This window comes from Suncus etruscus, chromosome 15 (assembly GCF_024139225.1).
Source record: "Suncus etruscus isolate mSunEtr1 chromosome 15, mSunEtr1.pri.cur, whole genome shotgun sequence".
NCBI classification, from domain to species: Eukaryota; Metazoa; Chordata; class Mammalia; order Eulipotyphla; family Soricidae; genus Suncus; species Suncus etruscus.
In genome coordinates this window covers 93,010,446-93,028,410 of record NC_064862.1, presented here as the reverse complement: position 1 = coordinate 93,028,410, position 17,965 = coordinate 93,010,446, and positions in this window count along the sequence as shown.

Here is a 17,965-nt window from a genome sequence, read left to right as displayed (position 1 = left end):
GCCTGCTGGATTCCTACCCCAGAATACCTTGCTCCCTGTGCAGACTTTAGCACATACACCTGCAAGGCAAAACTCCTTTCTTTTGCAGAGAAAATAAGGGAGTCGTTTTGTAAGTTAAAAATTCATTAACTCACCTATGTTAAATTTGTTTGTTTTGGGGACACACCCAGTGGCACTCAGGGGTTACTTCTGGCTCTGCGCTCAGAAATTGCTCCTGGCAGGCTCAGGGGACCATAGGGGAAGCCGGGGATAGAACCCAAGTCTGTCCTGGAGTGGCCGTGTGCAAGGCAAACAAATGCTCTACAAATGCTCTACCGCTGTGCTCTCTCTCTCCAGCTCACCTATGCTAAAATTTGCAGAGTGGAACACATCGTGCCTGGCATGTTCTAACATGTGTGACAGCCCCCCAACATGCCGGGGTCTGAGAAACACCCCATTCACCAGGCCCAAACACTTCTAAACAAACACTGTACTCGAAGAGCTAGGTGAAGGAACCCCAGGACCAAAACAGAGTGAGGTAATGATTCAACTGTTGCCCAACCAGGAATGTCTACGACACAGCTGCACAGGTGGGAGAGATGAGCTATCCCTCAGAGGCTTCAACCAGGCACTAAGTTCTAGTTCATAGCACTGCTTTAGAAACTCAACAGAGGCCAGAGACACCGCACTGGGCTAAAACATGAGCCTTGCAAAGGGCTGACCCTAGTTCCATTCCCCTGCACCTCAGAGCCTCTGCAGGCATCGCAGGGTATGGCTAAAACTGTAACCTTCTCTCCTGTGAAGCCAAGTTAGCCCAAAGGAGACCCTGAAAGATGAGGCGAAGGGGCTGCGGGGGTCTAAAATAGAGATAGAATTTTAGATTTTCCCCCAAGTGGAGAGAGGCTTAAAGCACAAGAAACAGGGCCCGGAGGCCTTGCAAGCAGCCGATCCAGGACCAGGATCAAAGGTGGTTGGTTCGAATCCCAGTGTCCCATATGGTCCCCCGTGCCTGCCAGGAGCTATTTCTGAGAAGACAGCCAGGAGTAACCCCTGAGCAACGCCGGGTGTGGCCCAAAAACCAAAACCAAACCAAAAAAAAAAAAGGCACAAGAAACAAAACGACCCAACTCTACTGCAATGACACATTAAGACTTAATCATGTACTGTCCAGCTGGCTCACTGATTCAGTTCTGCTCACTTCACCATCCTCTCAACTAAATGTTTCTCAGAGACCCAAGGTCAATAGCTTGCTCAATAAGACCATTTACCACTACATAAAGACACACGAAAGTTTTCAGAATGACTAAGTGAGTGAAACCATGTAACGCACTAACAGTGTCCTTTTTTGTTTTTAGGCCACACCTGATGGTTCTCAAGGCTTCCTCCTGGCTCAAGGGACTTGACATGGTGCTGGGGATGGAACCCAAGTTGGCAGTGTACTATATCTGTGGCCCATGGAAAGCTTTTGCTTTTGCTTGTTTGGGTCACATCCGGCAGCACTCAAGGGTTTACTCCTAGCTCTGCCTTGTGGGATCACTCCTGACAGGATTCGGGAGACCATATGTAGTGCTGGAAATCTAAGCTGAATAGGGGTGTACAAGATAACCCCCCCACCCCCGTACTATGTCTTTGGCCCAAAGGAAAAAATGTTGTTTTTGGACTATACCTTGCAGTGCTTAGGGAGCCATGCTATGTCGGGGATCAAACCTGGTTGTCAAAGATTTCTAGCACCTTACCTGCTGTTTTATCTATTGCTCAGGCCTCCTTCCCAAAGAAAACCTTTAAAGTCAAATGAGGGTAGGGAATGTGGCTCAAGCAGTAACACACAGGCCTTGCATGGGGCAAAGCCCTGGTACCTCATGGGCCATCAAGCAATACTTGTGTGATCCCCACAACAATTAAGAAGCAAAACAAGGGGGCTGGAGAGATAGCATGGAGGTAAGGCGTTTGCCTTTCATGCAGGAGGTCATCGGTTCGAATCCCAGTGTCCCATATGGTCCCCCGTGCCTGCCAGGAGCAATTTCTGAGCATGGAGCCAGGAGTAACCCCTGAGCACTGCCGGGTGTGAGCCAAAAACCACAAAAAAAAAAAAAAAAAAAAAAAAAAAAAAAGAAGCAAAACAAGGGGAATGGGCATCAGTAAAATGAGTAAGGCATCTGTCTTGCATGCCTCTGACCTAAAAGACCTGGTTCAATCCTTGATATCATATGGTGTCCCAAAACCAAAACAAAGAATCAAACCCATAAACTTCCTCCCTTCGGGGCAGACTGCCTTTGTGCCAAACACAAGGTACTCTAAACCAGGGGTCTCAAACTCAATTTACCTAGGGGTTGCAGGAGGCAAAGTCAGGGTGATCCTTGAGTGCAAAGTCAGTAGTAAGCCTTGAACATTGGGAGGTGTGACCCAAACAACTAAAACAAAACAAAACAAAAAAAGATTCCTCTAGGGCAGGGCCACAAAATGTTGTATGGAGGGCCGAAAATGGCCCATGGGCGTGACTTTGAGACCACTGCAAACCTAAACCCCAAGTCTTTTTTGTTTGTTTTTGTTTTAGGGCAGGGGTCTCAAACTCAATTTACCTGGGGGCTGCAGGAGGCAAAGTTGGGGTGATCCTTGAGTGCAAAGTCAGTAGTAAGCCTTGAACATTGGGAGGTGTGACCCAAACAACTAAAACAAAACAAAAAAAGATTCCTCTAGGGCAGGGCCACAAAATGTGGGCAGGGGTTACTCCTCCTGGCTCTGTACTCATAAATCCCTCCTGGCAGGCTTGGGGGACCACCTGATGTTGGGATTCAAACCAGTCAGTCCTGGATTGGCCGCGTGCAGGGCAAATGTCCTACTGTGGTGCTATGCTATTGCTCCGGACCCAAGACATCAAACCACATTTTTTTTTTTTGGTTTTTGGGCCACAGGGTGATCAAACTGGGGTCTGTCCTAGGTCAGCGCATACAAGGCAAATGCCCTATGGCTCTAGCCGCGCAAGCCACCTCTTAACTACCCCACTGAATTGTGTTCATGTACATGGCTAGCAGTTGTAGGGGGCGCACACACCTCACTGACCACACCCGTGCAAGATTCAGGATAGGGCCTGATCGAACCATCCCAGCACAGCCAGAGGCAGAACCAAGTTTGCACATTTGCTTCAGGCAGGAAACTCCCCTTATAAGGTTCTCGATTTCAAGGAAGGAAGTGACTCCATCTGCAATGCTGAGCAGAAGATGGAACCCAAGGTCTCTGTTGTCCTACACCTGTAAAATCACTGCTTTTCCCTTTTACCCTTTCTGAGTTAATTAGCACAAGTTCCCGTAATTAATCAACCCTGATCCTCGGTGATATATGTTAAATTCTAGCTCATAAAAGTGGCAGAAAAGCAGCAAAGGTAGAAGCTTGGCTGGTCAGTTAGATCTAAGGAGCTGCTCAACAAGCGGAAACATGATTTTTCCAGTGACTCTGCCTCATTTCTTGAGCAAAAGTGCAAGCTGAGACCCCACAGAATGGCAGTCAAACCCCAGGAAACCAGCCAATCCTCGAGCCCCAGAATCACCGCCCCCCACAGTTTCAAATATGCTTATGCTTGACTACCAGGATGACTTCCACAGCCCCAAATCCTGCCTGAGAGGGCAATACACACCCCACAAGTTGGCGACCTGCCAGCTACCAAGCCACAATGAGACCAAATCTGAAAACTCTTGTGTGGTGCTCAGAGTCTGATTTAACAACTCTGGGGAGCCTGGACCAAGGATCCCTTAGCGTTAGCCCCTGAGACATGCACTACGGTGGTTGTGTTCATCAGACCCTTCAGGGTCAATGCCTAGAAAAAAGATCCTCCCTCCCCCCATCCCCAGTCCAGTGATACCTCTTCTCAGAGGGCTTGCTGCAGCAGCAGCATCTCGGTCCAAATGCCAGAGCCGTTGCCAGCTCCCATGGTCCACTGTGCTCATTCATCAATCTCTGTGGATAGCAGACTGTTTCCTTCCCAAAGGCATTTAGCAACTCCTGGCCTGGTGTACCCTGCCTGCACAGGAGCCCGCAGTTCTGTACAGAAGCCTCAGGCACAGCACTCAGCTAGCAAAGGACCTAGAAGGCCATATACTCAGTTCTCTAAGAGGAGTGTGACCAGAATACTCAGCACAATCTGGGGCGAACACAGGGGACAGCCCCACAGTTCAGATCCTTGACAGCAAATTCAACCTTATCGCTTCAGCACCAACAAACTGTAAGTAGAGACAAGCTCTGTCTCCAAGGAAATGCCACATGTTTGCCCAGAATCCGTGGTGGAAGTGAGCAGCAAGAGTCCCATGGTCCCAGCCACACTCACAAGCACCAAGGATGCTCCTGCTGCAGCCCAGCACTAATAGCCCCAATGTCCTCACAGAGAGCACGGATGATTCTCATGCAAAACCCAAAGGGTCAGTACAGAACAAGCTCCAAGCGAAGATTGCAAACTGCATTCCTGAGGCGGCAAAGAGAAACACGCAGATGAAGGTGGACTTCTTTTCAGATTCATCTATCAGCTTGATGTTTTCCAACTGTCAAACGAACACGAACGAACGAACGAACACACACACACACACACACACACACACACACACACACACACACACACACACACACACACCCACCCTTTTATAACTGAAAGGACATCAGGGTCAAGTCATTTTTAAATGATTATAAATGAAAACCTACACAACCAGTACCACCTTTTTAAGCCTATAGCACTCGGCATTCTCAGACAGTCTCCCATCCAAGTGCTAACCCTGCTTATCTTCCAAGATCAGACGAGATCGGGCGCGTTCAGGATGGTAAGGCCGTAAACAGCAGTACCATCTTTTATGAAATTCTTCAGTGCACTAAGACAGGTTTGTGTCCCTTAAGAATAGGAAGGGGATGGTGGTGGAGTGGTAGTACGGTGGGTAGGATGCTTGCTCTGCACATGGCCATCGGGTTCAATCCCCGGCACCATATACTCTGGCCGGGAATAAGCTCTAAACAGCCTGTGGTGTGGCCTCACAAAAAAACATAGAACAAGAGAGATAGCATGGAGGTAAGGTGTTTGCCTTTTATGCAGAAGAACGGTGGCTCGAATCCTGGCCTCCCATATGGTCCCCTGTGCCTGCCAGGGGCGATTTCTGAGCACAGAGCCAGGAGTAACCCCTGAGCGCTGCCGGGTGTGACCCAAAAAAAACAAAAACAAAAAAACACAGAACATAAAAGAAAATTGGCTAAGAGAACGAAAGTCATGCAGGCCTGAACATATGGCTGTAATCTAATGGAGCAGAGCAATGCACTTCAATCAACTCAACAGCAACAGTGAGTGAAAGAGTGGGGAAAACACTCATCAGCACATACAAGCTCAATATTCAACCTCTGGAGATGAGGGAAGAGCAAAAGCATTTTTAACGCACACTATTATTAGAATAGCTTTTTTCCTACCCTTGAACTACCCTGCTTCAATTCTAACAATATGAATCATTCCACTTCGTGGCATTGTATTTACTATTGCTCCCACGTGAGAGAGGGCTGTGGGAAGGGTGGGCAGGATGGCAGGATGCTTACCACCCAGTCCTCAAGAATGCTTACTCAAGAATGATGCTTGTGCTCCGGGCCCGCCTGCAGGTTCAAGAGCACAGAAGCCCTGGCGCAGAAAGCAGGTGTTAAGTCATAAATGGAAGGAATCAGGGTCAGGTCTCAGACTGCCAGCACAGGCTCGGGGTGTGGGGGTACCTCTGGTTGAGCTGTTTTCAGATTGACTCTGCAGAGACGTAGCTGGCTCCTCATCCTTGGAATATGGGGATCTCTCTGAATGATAAATTATCAGCCCTGGGAAGGCCTTAGATCGAGAACTCGTCACCACTGGGAAGGTACCTTTCCCCTCTTGGGGCATGTTCACGGGAGAACCTCTACAGTCTGTTATGTACAGCCCAGAGAGAGAAATGCAGGTAGATAGACCAGAGCAACATGAAACTGTTCAGAACGGAAAACATGTGCATCGATGTTTGGGTGAAGGGGGCGGCACATTCAGTCCAGAGAGGGGATGATCCACTAGAGGGTCACTTCAAACACCATCTCAGGTCCTTGTTCGAGTACTAGATGTAAAAATGCCCACATGCCTGGGGCCGGAGAGATAGCATGGAGGTAAGGCATTTGCCTTGCATGCAGAAGGACGGCGGTTCGAATCCTGGCATCCCCTATGGTTCCCCGAGCCTGCCAGGAGCGATTTCTGAGCACAGAGCCAGGAGTGGCCCCAGAGCACTGGCTGGTGTGACCCAAAAACTACCCCACCACACACAAAAAAAGCCCACATGCCACATTCCCAACCCCAGTTGAGAGGCTCTGAAGCAGGGTTGCCGTGAGAATAAATCAACCAAGACAGTCATGAGGGAGGGAAGTGTGGAGTCCAATGGCTTCTAGCCTCGTGATCTCCAGCCCCGCCAAACCTAAACCTCTCTTTATTAACTCTAAAGGGGAGGAGGTCAGACAAAAGTACCTATCAAGTCTAGATGGACTTTACATGTCAAAGGGATTGGTAAAAAGGCAAGAGGAAGCTGGGAAATGTCTCATCTTGGGGCAAAACAGTGTTCCAACACAAATCTACCTGCATCCATTATCACGGAAGGGCTAAAGAACTAACTCCCAGGCCAGACAGTCCTGTGACCAAGGGTTCCCTCAGACAAAACCCTTCCTCCACAGGCAGCACCCTTGCAAGGGAAGTGGGTATCTTGCGCCATTCTTTATCCCCGGAAGAGCACAGGCTCAAGTGAGGGGCCTGTACAGGGATCTTGAGAGGTCTGCAGGCACAGTAATAGACAACCCAAATGCCCAAGAACAGATGAGTGGTTAAAGAAACTATGGTACATCTACAATGGGACATCATACAGCTGTTAAGGGAATAAAATAGTCATTAAATTTACTTATTCCTGGGGCCGGAAAGGTGGAGCTAGAGGTAAGGTGTCTGCCTTGCAAGCGCTAGCGTAGGACGAACTTCGGTTCGATCCCCCGGCGTCCCATATGGTCCCCCCCAAGCCAGGAGCGATTTCTGAGCGCATAGCCAGGAGCAACCCCTGAGCGTCAAACAGGTGTGGCCCAAAAATAAAAAAAAAAAATTTACTTATTCTTGGATAGATATGGATGGACCGGCGTTCAACCCCCTGGCATCCCACACGGTCCCCCAAGCCAGGAGAAATTTCTGAGCCCATGGCCAGGAGTAACCCCTGAGCATCACCAGGTGTGGCCCCAAAATAAAAATAAACAAATAAAAGATAGTATGGTAATATCCAAAGATAAGAGAGATGAGGAGGAGGACCAGTCCATAGTAGAAAGCTTGCCACAAATAGTGGTGAATACAGTCAGGGTAGTGAAAGGTCCACCGTGAAATGATTGTTAGAACTGATTACTCAGGATCAAGTGATATGCATGGCACCCCTTTCATCAGCAATAGAGCAAACCAGTTCGGGGGGGGGGGGGGCGGGGAGAGGAAGAGGGAGGAAGAGGAGTGGGGGGAAGAGAGAGAGAGATCATGGAGGGAATGTGTTTGCCTTGCATGCAGAAGGATGGTGGTTCGAATCCCAGCATCCCATATGGTCCCCCGAGCGCAGCTGGGTGTGACCCCCCCCCCAAAAAAAAGGGAATAAATGTCTTCTGTTCCAGAGACAGAGGAGGGTGGAAGGGAGGCAAACTGGGGACACGGGTGATTGTAAACGTGCACTGGTGAAGGGTGGTGTACATTCTATGACTGAAACTCAACCACGAACAATTTTTTAAACAAGATGCTTAAATAATGTAATTATATTAAAAATATCTTTCCCGGGCCCGGAGAGATAGCACAGCGGTGTTTGCCTTGCAAGCAGCCGATCCAGGACCAAAGGTGGTTGGTTTGAATCCTGGTGTCCCATATGGTCCCCCGTGCCTGCCAGGAGCTATTTCTGAACAGACAGCCAGGAGTAACCCCTGAGCATCGCCGGGCGTGACCCAAAAACAAAACAAAACAAAGAAAATCTTCCCCTCTCTCTTCCTCCCCCCCTCCTTCTCCCTCCCTCCCTCCCTCCCTCCCTCCCTCCCTCCCTCCCTCCCTCCCTCCCTCTCTCTCTCCCTCTCTCTCTCTCTCTCTCTCTCTCTCTCACTCACACACAAGTTTTTGGGTCACACCCGGCAGTGCTCAGGAGTTCCTCCTGGCTCCACGCTCAGAAATTGCTCCCTGCAGGCTCGGGGGACCATAAGGGATGCCAGGATTCAAACCAATGACCTTCTGCATGAAAGGCAAATGCCTTACCTCCATGCTATCTCTCCGGCCCCTAAGTACTAGATTCTTAATCATTCTGAGCCCCTTTAAGGCTTAGGAACTCCTGGAACAGGGGTGGCGAACAGGATTTTGACCCTCACTCAAAATGGCAAAATGCAGTATGTGTTTAATATATTATTGCTAAAATTATATGCTTTCGTGTGAGTGTTTGTCTGTTTTGGCAGGTCACTGCGTGGTGTGGCTTTCTGACTCTCACAGTTTAAAATTTTGGCTCTTTGTGTCGAACTTGTTCGCCACCCCCGTCCTGGAATCACAGGAAAAGGATCTCCCTAGTGATGCTTACACTTGTTTTTGATTAAGGAAACCTGAGCGGCCTTTTAGTAATACCAGAGGAATGCCAAGCAGCAGATTTCAAATTCTGTATATAAACAGCTGAGCTAAGAGCAGACCAAGAAGACAGAGGAATCTAGCTCACAGAACAGGAGCATTCCTCAAGCTCACCACCTGGTCCCTTGAGCTGCCTCAATGACGGAGCCATTCCATTCTGTCACTTCCTGTAGACTTTTCTGAGGGCCAGATTGGCCCTAATCCCTGGTGGCCTGAGTCCTCGTGCCCACACAGGTGACCCTGAAGATTTGCGTTAGTCCTCTCCAAGCTCACAGCTGCCTCCATGCCTGTCACCTGGAAATAAACCAGGCCGTCTCCCACTTGACCTCAGCACCTTCACTCTTTTCTGGAGGAACGCACTCTAAGCAGATTTCAACCAATTCTGTTTTATGACCCACCACAGAAAATTCCTTTCTCCCTCTCTTGCGTTATACAAAATTCTGTGTTGCTTCCCATGGCAGTGCAATGCCCTCCTAGTAACGCAGCCAGCACAAGGCAAGGCAGCCAACCATTCAGTTGTTCCAGTGTCAGCAAGCAGGAGACTGAGGCGGTTAGCACTGAGGAAGACACTGTTTCGAAGGGCCCCATTTTTGGCAGTGTTTTCCATTATGCACATGGGCCAAGGACGGGCAGTATCCCCCTAGAGCAGTGGTCCTCAAACTAAGGCCCGCGGGCCACATATTGTATTTGTATCTGTTGTTTCTTCATTGCAAAAATAAGATATATGCAGTGTGCATAAGAATTCGTTCATAAGTTTTGTTTTTACTATAGTCAGACCCTCCAATGGTCTGAGGGACAGTGAACTGGCCCCCTGTTTAAAAAGTTTGAGGACCCCTGCTAGAGCCTTAACAACCAAGAAGAATGTGGTAAGAGGGGACGGAGAGGGAGCATGGAGGTAGGGCGTTTGCCTTGCATGCAGAAGGACGGTGGTTCAAATCCTGGCATCCCATATGGTCCCAGGAGCCTACCAGGAGCCATTTCTGAGCACAGAGCCAGGAGTGGCTGTCGGGTGTGACCCCCTCAAAAAAAGCCAAAACAAACAAACAAAAAGAATGTGCTAAAAAACAGCAGAAACTCTTCTTGCAACAAAACTATTGCAAGGTTCTGTAGAAACTCTGGATTCAGTTGGGCTCGAGCCCCCACTCAGACTTAGCACAGCAGACAAGATTAAAACTCTTTAATTATATTTGTTATTATACCCAGAGATCTAATAGAACGATTTCTTTCTTCTTCCTGGGCGGGCACACCAGGTGATGCTAGGGAGATGATAATGGGATGCCAGAGATCCAATTTGGGCTGGCCACGTGCAAGGCAAAGGCACAGCCCTCCAGCCTTCCTTTTCTTTAGAAAGAGCAGAACCTCTTAAGTCAAAGAGCTAGGAAGCAGTGTTGAGAATAAAGACCAAGTTGAGAATCAAAGCTCCTCCCTCCCCATCACAAGCTTTCTCCGAGTGGTACACCCGGAGTGCTCGCTCAGTTCCGAGGGAGGAGGGAGCACGAGGAAGAAATAGAACTGGAGATCAATGTGGCTCACCTGTTACTGAAAAGCACATCCAAGAATTAGACTTGGGCAAGTTATTCGATGAAATGGGTAAATGGTTAAAAACCATACCAAACCTTGGCACCCACAAAGGCCACGTAGTATCTAAACATTGTCACTTCACACACCAATGCATGGAAACCAAGGAGTTAGGAAATATGCTGGAATACATGCTGGTAACACTATCTTTTACCCCTGCAAACCCACTAAATTAATGTTACTGCCCAGTTTTAAAGATACAAAATTTAAGGCTGGAGTAATATAGTACAGTGGTAGGTCAATTGGTCTTGTCTGCAGCTGACCCGAGTTCGATCTCTGGCAGCACATATAGTACCTATGTATCATACCTATATGCCAGGATTGATCCCTGAACACTGCCGGGTGTGGACCCAAAACAACAGAAAAAAGTCAACCAAAAATCGGGGTCGTCTTAGACGCCGAGTATATCCCCCAAAAAAGTTTCAATATGCCGCTAAACGAAAACTGCCTGAATATTGCCACAAAACGAATTTTCCGGGGCCGGGTAGGTGGCGCTGGAGGTAAGGTGTCTGCCTTGCAAGCGCTAGCCAAGGAAGGACCGCGGTTCGATCCCCCGGCGTCCCATATGGTCCCCCTAAGCCAGGAGCGATTTCTGAGCACATAGCCAGGAGTAACCCCTGAGCGTCAAACGGGTGTGGCCCAAAAAAAACAAAAAAAAAAAAAAAAAAAAAAACTCCCCCAAAAAACCGAATTTTCCAACCCGATCCTGCACCAATAACTGCCAGGCTGCTCGAACCGCCTCTCTGACTCAGCCAATCCAAGCAGGCTTTTGATGCATGCAAATTAGACAATGTTCTGGACCCAAATCTACACTGTCAAAAGCCTGTTCAGATTGGCCACAGTCAGAGAGGAAGTCTATGACAGTATAACCTTTGAACCTTTGCTTGTTGTGACTGGCTCACTGTGGGACATACAGTTGCAACACAGGAACGAGGTCTGTCTGATACAGCGAATATAAGCCTAAACCTATGTTTAAACTGCAAAATTAGGGGGTCGTCTTATACGCCGGAAAATACGGTAGTTCTCTGGAGGCCAAAGAGCAGAAGCCAAGTGGGTGTCCTTCCCGCTGTCAGCCATCCCCAAGGCTTTCTCTCACCCCTGTGCTTTCCTTTTACAAAAACCCTTAGGACCAGAGCAATGGCACAAATGGTAAGGTGTCTGCCTTGCCCTCGATAGCCTAGGACAGATTCCCTGGAATCCCATATTGACTCCAAGCGAAGAGCAATTTCTGAGTGCATAGCCAGGAGTAACCCGACCGTTGTCACCGGGTGTGGCCCAAAACAAAACAAAACAAAACAACTAAAACCTCCTTAAAAGGTGCTCTAGAGTATAAGCTAGGATATCTGAGGTAGACTGTGACACAGGAGCACCTGATTCCTGTTTCTGTAAACAGCAGAGTCCTGCTCAGCATTCCAGTGTCTCTAGACAACTAGGACCACAGGTTCAGCCTGGAGAAGACGCCCCGAACCAGGACAGCTTTTCCTTAAGCACACAGCCACTCCAGCAGCCCGCACCTGAATACTACACAGCTCCCAATCCTCCTCCCACTCAGACCTATAAGCCAGCAGACCCCATTCTACAAAGAAGGAAACCGAGATTGTGGAACTAGCCTGAGGTCAAGGGCAAAGAGGGTGGGGCTAACTGATCCTGGGTGGTGGATTCCTTGGTTCTTCCTCTCCAGTAAATAGCTCCACCCAGCCCAGTAACCCAGCTTATCCAGCACAGTCCCGAACTTCCTACAGAAACAGGAAGTGTAAAGCTTTGGGCCAGCAAGCAGGATTGTTAGGGTAGAGGGAGAAAAATCAGACAACCCATACAAGGTGTACTAAACAGTCTTTAGTCCAAGAGTGTCTCAGATTTAGAGACTGAAGAGATAGCACAGCGGTAGGGCATTTGCCTTGCATGCAGAAGGACCGTGGTTCGAATCCCAACATCCCATATGGTCCCCTGAACCCCTGAGCGTAGAGCCGGGTGTGACCCAAAAACTAAAAAAGAGTACCTCAAATTTAATGTCCAGGGGCCGGAGAGATAGCATGGAGGTAAGGCATTTGCCTTTCATGCAGAGGGTCATTGGTTCAAATCCCGGTGTCCCATATGGTCCCCTGTGCCTGCCAGAAGCTATTTCTGAGCAGACAGCCAGGAGTAACCCCTGAGCACCGCTGGGTGTGACCTAAAAACCACCACCAAAAAAAAAAAAAAAAAAACCCACCAAAAAAAAAATTAATGTCCAGATCGGGCCAATTCTACAAGTTTCTGACAAGTCAAACACAGGAAAAGCAGGGCTGGATCTGGACGGCACACCTCCTGCTGGTGTGGTAACTGGCACCAACTGGTTCTTCAGGTTTATTCGGACCAGTCTCCTGCAAAAATTTGGGATCTCCTGACTGGTGGTCCAATCTTCCTGGGGACCAGAACCCTGGCATCCATATGTGATCACAATTCAAATGAGGCTAAGGGGCAGGAAAAATGTGGGAGATGCTGTGCTGCTGCTCTGAAGAATGTGTCCAGAGCTTCCTCCTCAAACTCTGCTACTGTCTGTCTTCACTGAAACCACCACCACCACCACCACCACCACCAAATAACCAGGTTTAACAGGAAAGAAACACTGGGTTAGCAGTCCCCATGCCATCCCATAGCCAATTTCCAGGGAGGGAGTTGAGGCAGGCTTCAAGTCTACTAATCCCATTATCACTGCTTTTGATCTGTTAGCAGATAAAAACAAATCCTCTCCAATCCCCACTATCAATCCCTTCCTCCAGCACCCCTACCTTCACTCACTGTACTGGACAGCATGGAAAGGCTCTGGAAGGTTCCTGGGCTTCCATGGGCCACCCAGCCAGGGCCTGCCTGCCTCAGGTGTTCATCCACCTCAGCTCTACATCTTCCCCACCAGCATTTCACTGGTCTTGAGAGGGCGCTGCCTGGGCTGAAAGACAGCTGGGTGAGGTCTGGAGGTCATGGGACGGAATGGAGACAGGGACCAACCTCCAGGAAGACAGTCCCCACAGGTTTAGGTAACTGGGCCTCCCACTGCAGGCCAGGAATTCTGAGACATGACTGATTCCAAGTCCAGGGAAATGAAGAAGGCTAAAGATAAAGAGCATGACCCTTCAGTCTACCTGAGCTCAGGCAAACCATGTTAAGACATAAGGCACTATCAAGCTGTGCCCAGAGGGGAAAAAGAGCCCTTTGGGGCCAGAGCGATAGTAGAGTGGTAGGGCATTTTGCCTTGCATGCAGCCAACCTGAAAGGGACCCAAGTTTGATCCCCGGCATCTCATAGAGTCCCCTGAGCCTGCCAGGAGTGATTTTTGAGTGCAGAGCCAGGTAGGTAACTCCTAAGCACCACTAGGTGTGGCCCAAAAAAACAAAAAAAAATCGAATAAAAATCATTAAAATTGAGCCCTTTCTAGAAAGTTCATTGATATCAAGTTTTCAAAAAAATGGTAAATTTAGATAGTCCCATTCCAGACAGGGAGAAAGAGGTTAAAATATATCATACTCAGGGGGACGGAGAGATGGCGGAGGTAGGACGTTTGCCTTGCATGCAGAAGGACAGTGGTTTGAATCCCGGCATCCCATGTGGTCCCCTGAGCCTGCCAGGAGCAATTTTTGAGCACAGAGCCAGGAGTAAGCCCTGAGCGTTGCCGGGCGTGACCCGAGAACAAACAACAAACAAACAAATCATACTCAAATGTTCAGAAATACTTAAGTTAAAATACAATTATTTGTTGTTTGGGGCTTTGAATCATCCAGAGGTGCTCACAGGGATCAAACCAGGATCTACAGCACTCAAGCAAAGTGCCTTTATCTCCTGCACTAGACAATAAAATAGAATATGCGGGAAAAGCAAAAGTTTAATGGCAGCATCACAACTGTTAGTTTCATGTAGGTAAAGACTAGGATAAAATGGGATTAGCTCGTGCAGTGGTAGGATGTTTGCCTTGCACGGCAGACCTAGGACAGATTCCCCTCCCCCCTCCCATATGGTCCCCAAAGCCAGGAGGGATTTCTGAGTGTCACCAGGTGTGGCCCAAAAGAAAATGGGATTATAGAGATAGCATGGAGGTAAGGCATTTACCTTTTATGCAGAAGGTCATTGGTTCAAATCCCGACATCCCCTGAGCACTGCCGGGTGTGACTCAAAAACCAAAAAAAAAAAAAAAAAAAAAAAAAAGATTATCTTAAGAAGTCTTCCTGAGGGACGAAGGCCTGGTTCAATTCCCAGGCCCCATCTCAGCACTTCCAGAAATTGAAAAATTGGATTAAGAGGTTTTTTAAACACCAACACCACTCTACTGTTTCCTATTTACCAAATTCTTTAAAATGACCAGAGTTCACCTCAGCAGTGTATGTGTTAAACTGGAATGGTAGAGAGGACCTTTGGGCAAAAGACAGGGAAATCCGTTAAGTGGGCCATATCTTTAGAAAAAAGTAAAAAAGAAATGATCGTGCCCTCCTTTAGCTTCAACCCTGCAATTTGAGTTGAAAGCACCATGGAAGGAACAGCAGGACTGCCCTTCAGGGTTCAGTCAAGAAGCAGACAGACGGCTGTTTTGCCCTGACTTTGACACTAGTGTCCCCCCCTTCATTTCTGCTGGCTGGGCTTCATCCCATGATTGATGATGGAACAGAATCATGCAACTGACTGGTAGGAGCCTGCTTGGACAGGGGAAGACGCAAATACTCTCTGGAGGGGGAGGGGGAGTGTAGGACTTAAGGCTCTTTGCTTTGTATGCAGTTGAACCTGGCACTTCATCGAGTCACTGGGCACTGCCAAGAGTGATCACCGATCATGTAAGGGTTGGCTTGAATACATTAAAAGAAAAAAAAAAGGTCTTGGGGCCCGGAGAGATAAGATAGCACAGCGGCGTTTGCCTTGCAAGCCGCTGATCCAGGACCAATTGTGGTTGGTTCGAATCCCGGTGTCCCATAGGGTCCCTCGTGCCTGCCAGGAGCTATTTCTGAGCAGACAGCCAGGAGGAACCCCTGAGAACCGCCAGGTGTGGACCCCCCCCCAAAAAAAAAGGTTACCCGGCCGGAGGTTCAAATCCCGGCATCCCAAATGGTCCCCCATGCCTGCCAGGAGCGATTTCTGACAGCAGAGCCAGGAGAAACCCCTGAGCACTGCCTGGTGTGACCCAAAAACCAAAAAAAGGGGGGGGGGGGCGCCTTTACAATGACAGTGGTACAAGTTTGGGACATATCTGCCAGCACTTCATACTGTCTTATTGGGGCAGGAGCAGTGGCGCAAGCGGCAAGCCATCTGCCTTGCCTGCACTAGCCTAGGACAGACTAGGGCTCGATCCCCCGGGGTCCCATATGGTCCCCCAAGCCAGGAGCGATTTCTGAGCGCATAGCCAGGAGTAACCCCTGAGTGTCACGGGGCGTGGCCAGAAAAAACAAAAACAAAAACAAAAAAAGTATTAAAAAAACAAACGGGTGGGGGGTAAAGACAGAGAGATAGAACAGGTCCCGACCTGTTCTTGCCATGCACACAGCAGTCCTGGGTTCCATCACTGGCATCACATATGGTCTCCCTGAGCACCAAGTGTCTAACCCTTAAACATCGCTGGGTAAATCAAATCATGGCCACACTCAGTCCCACCATTTTCTCATTCCTTCTACGTCAAGGTTTTCCTGCGCGCGCACCAACAAGTGGAGGTTGCCAGGTTCAATCCTCACAGAGCAAAGCAAGTGCCCTACTGCTGAGCTCCATCCCTGGCCTCAAGATTTTCTTTGTAAGCTCTCTGTAAATGTCAATGAAAATCAGTAGAGTTAAAAAGCAACTTTGCAAACTCCAATGGTTAGTAACCATGACCCAGCAAATATCCAAACAGCTAGGAACCAGAAATAGTGTCACATGTCCACAGTAAAAAGTGCACTTTCGGGGCTGGAGAGATAGCCCAACAGTGGGGCATTTGCCTTGCATGCAGCCGATCAAGGATGACCTATCAAATCCTGGCATCTTCTATGGTCCCAAGCCTGTCAGGAGTGATTTCTAAACGCAGAGCCAGGAGTAACCCCTGTACGCTGCCGCATGTGATCCCTCCCCCCAAATGTGTGCCCAGAGTGACGTTCCAGTGTATAAGGCGCTTGCGGTGGTCCCATATGGTTCCCGCCCCCACCCCATAAGGGGCGGTACTTGAATGAAGAGCCAGGAGTAATCCAAGAGCACCACCAACTACGGTCCAAAACAAAACCAAATAAAGTGTCCAAAGTCTACAGCAGTATCTGTCACAATACTAAGAAAATACAGAGGCTGGGAGAAATAGCACAGTGGTGGGGCGTTGGCCTTGCAAGCAGCCGATTCAGGAAGGAAGGTGGTGGTTTGAATCCTGGCATCCCAGAAGGTCCCCGTGCTTGCCAGAGGCAATTTCTGAGTGCAGAGCCAGGAATAACTAACCCCTGGGCGCAGCCGCAGCAGGTGAACCAAAAACAAAAAACAAAAATAAAATGTGGTCTATTTGTAGACTGGGATACCATTCAGTGACAAAGAATGAAGTACTGACTCAAGCCAGGGTATGAACCCTGAATATATATATATGTGTATACTTATATACACACACACATATATATCAAAGTGTTATGAGTGGACAGGAGGCCGGTTCCAACCCATCCCGAGCAGTACTAGAAGTGATCCCCAGTACTTGCTGAATATGTACCCCATCCCATAAGTAAAAACAAGTCAGAGTCAGTGGTAGAGTGCACAATACACAGGTAAAAGCCCAAGTTCCACAACCACACTGCAAACACACACACACACACACACAAAATCACTGTCACAGCACATTTGGTTTTCCCACACATACAGCAAGAGAACTGGTGAGTGAGACCAAGCCATTTCATGTGTATGGAATTAGAACTTCAGAAAGTACTTGGTGTTAAAAGATCTTTTTATTTGTTTGGGTGCCATAGGAGGGGTGGTGCAAGGGAAATCAGAGGTGCTCGGAAAGGAACTGAGGCGCTCTCGTCGTCAAGGCAAGAGCTACCACTGGACCACTCCCCCAGCCCTGAAGAAGCACCTTTTATCGATAATCCCAAATTTCATTGGGGGGGGGGTGCCTAGTGATAACAGGGAGTGTAGGGCCCTGGGCTTGATCTCCAGCACCCCGTAGGGTGGATGATGGCCCGCAGGAGTGATCTGAGAACAGAGCCTGGAGTGACCCAGCACTGCTGGGTGTGGCCCCAAATCAAAAACAACAAAACAAACACAAATTACCCAGGGCCAAAAGAACAGTTCCAAGGCAGAATTTTCCTTGCACGGGAGCCCATCCGTTTCAATCCTCAGCACTGTACCGGATCCCCAAAAACCTCTGAAACCTTCAGGAGCGAGCACAAAGCAGGAGGACGTGCTGAGCACTTTTTCGGGGTATGAAGCAAGCCCCATTCTCTCCCCAGAAAGTATAGCCACAGGCATTATGATTACCCAGTTTATCTCTTTTCCAATACATTTTACAGATCCGTGCCCCATACCGATCACCGCGTTTCAGAGTTAAGTAGAAAGCAATCCGTGGGCAATCTACAGGATAGCCTGCCCCTTCCAGCGCCGTTTGGATCAGTCTGTTGGGTGCAACTTCTAGGGACGATCCTGTTCTCGGTGGAAGTCTACCCGGTACTGATCGCTACTGAACAATTATGCCCGCTGCCTAGGGTGTTTTGTTCATTTAAGTCTTTTAAGAGAACTAGCAGTGTCTGGTGAAGGACGTGAACATGTCTCGCTCCACCTCCTGACTACGTCTCCGGTCTGTGGGTAACATTAGTGTATGCTCCCTAGCCTGAG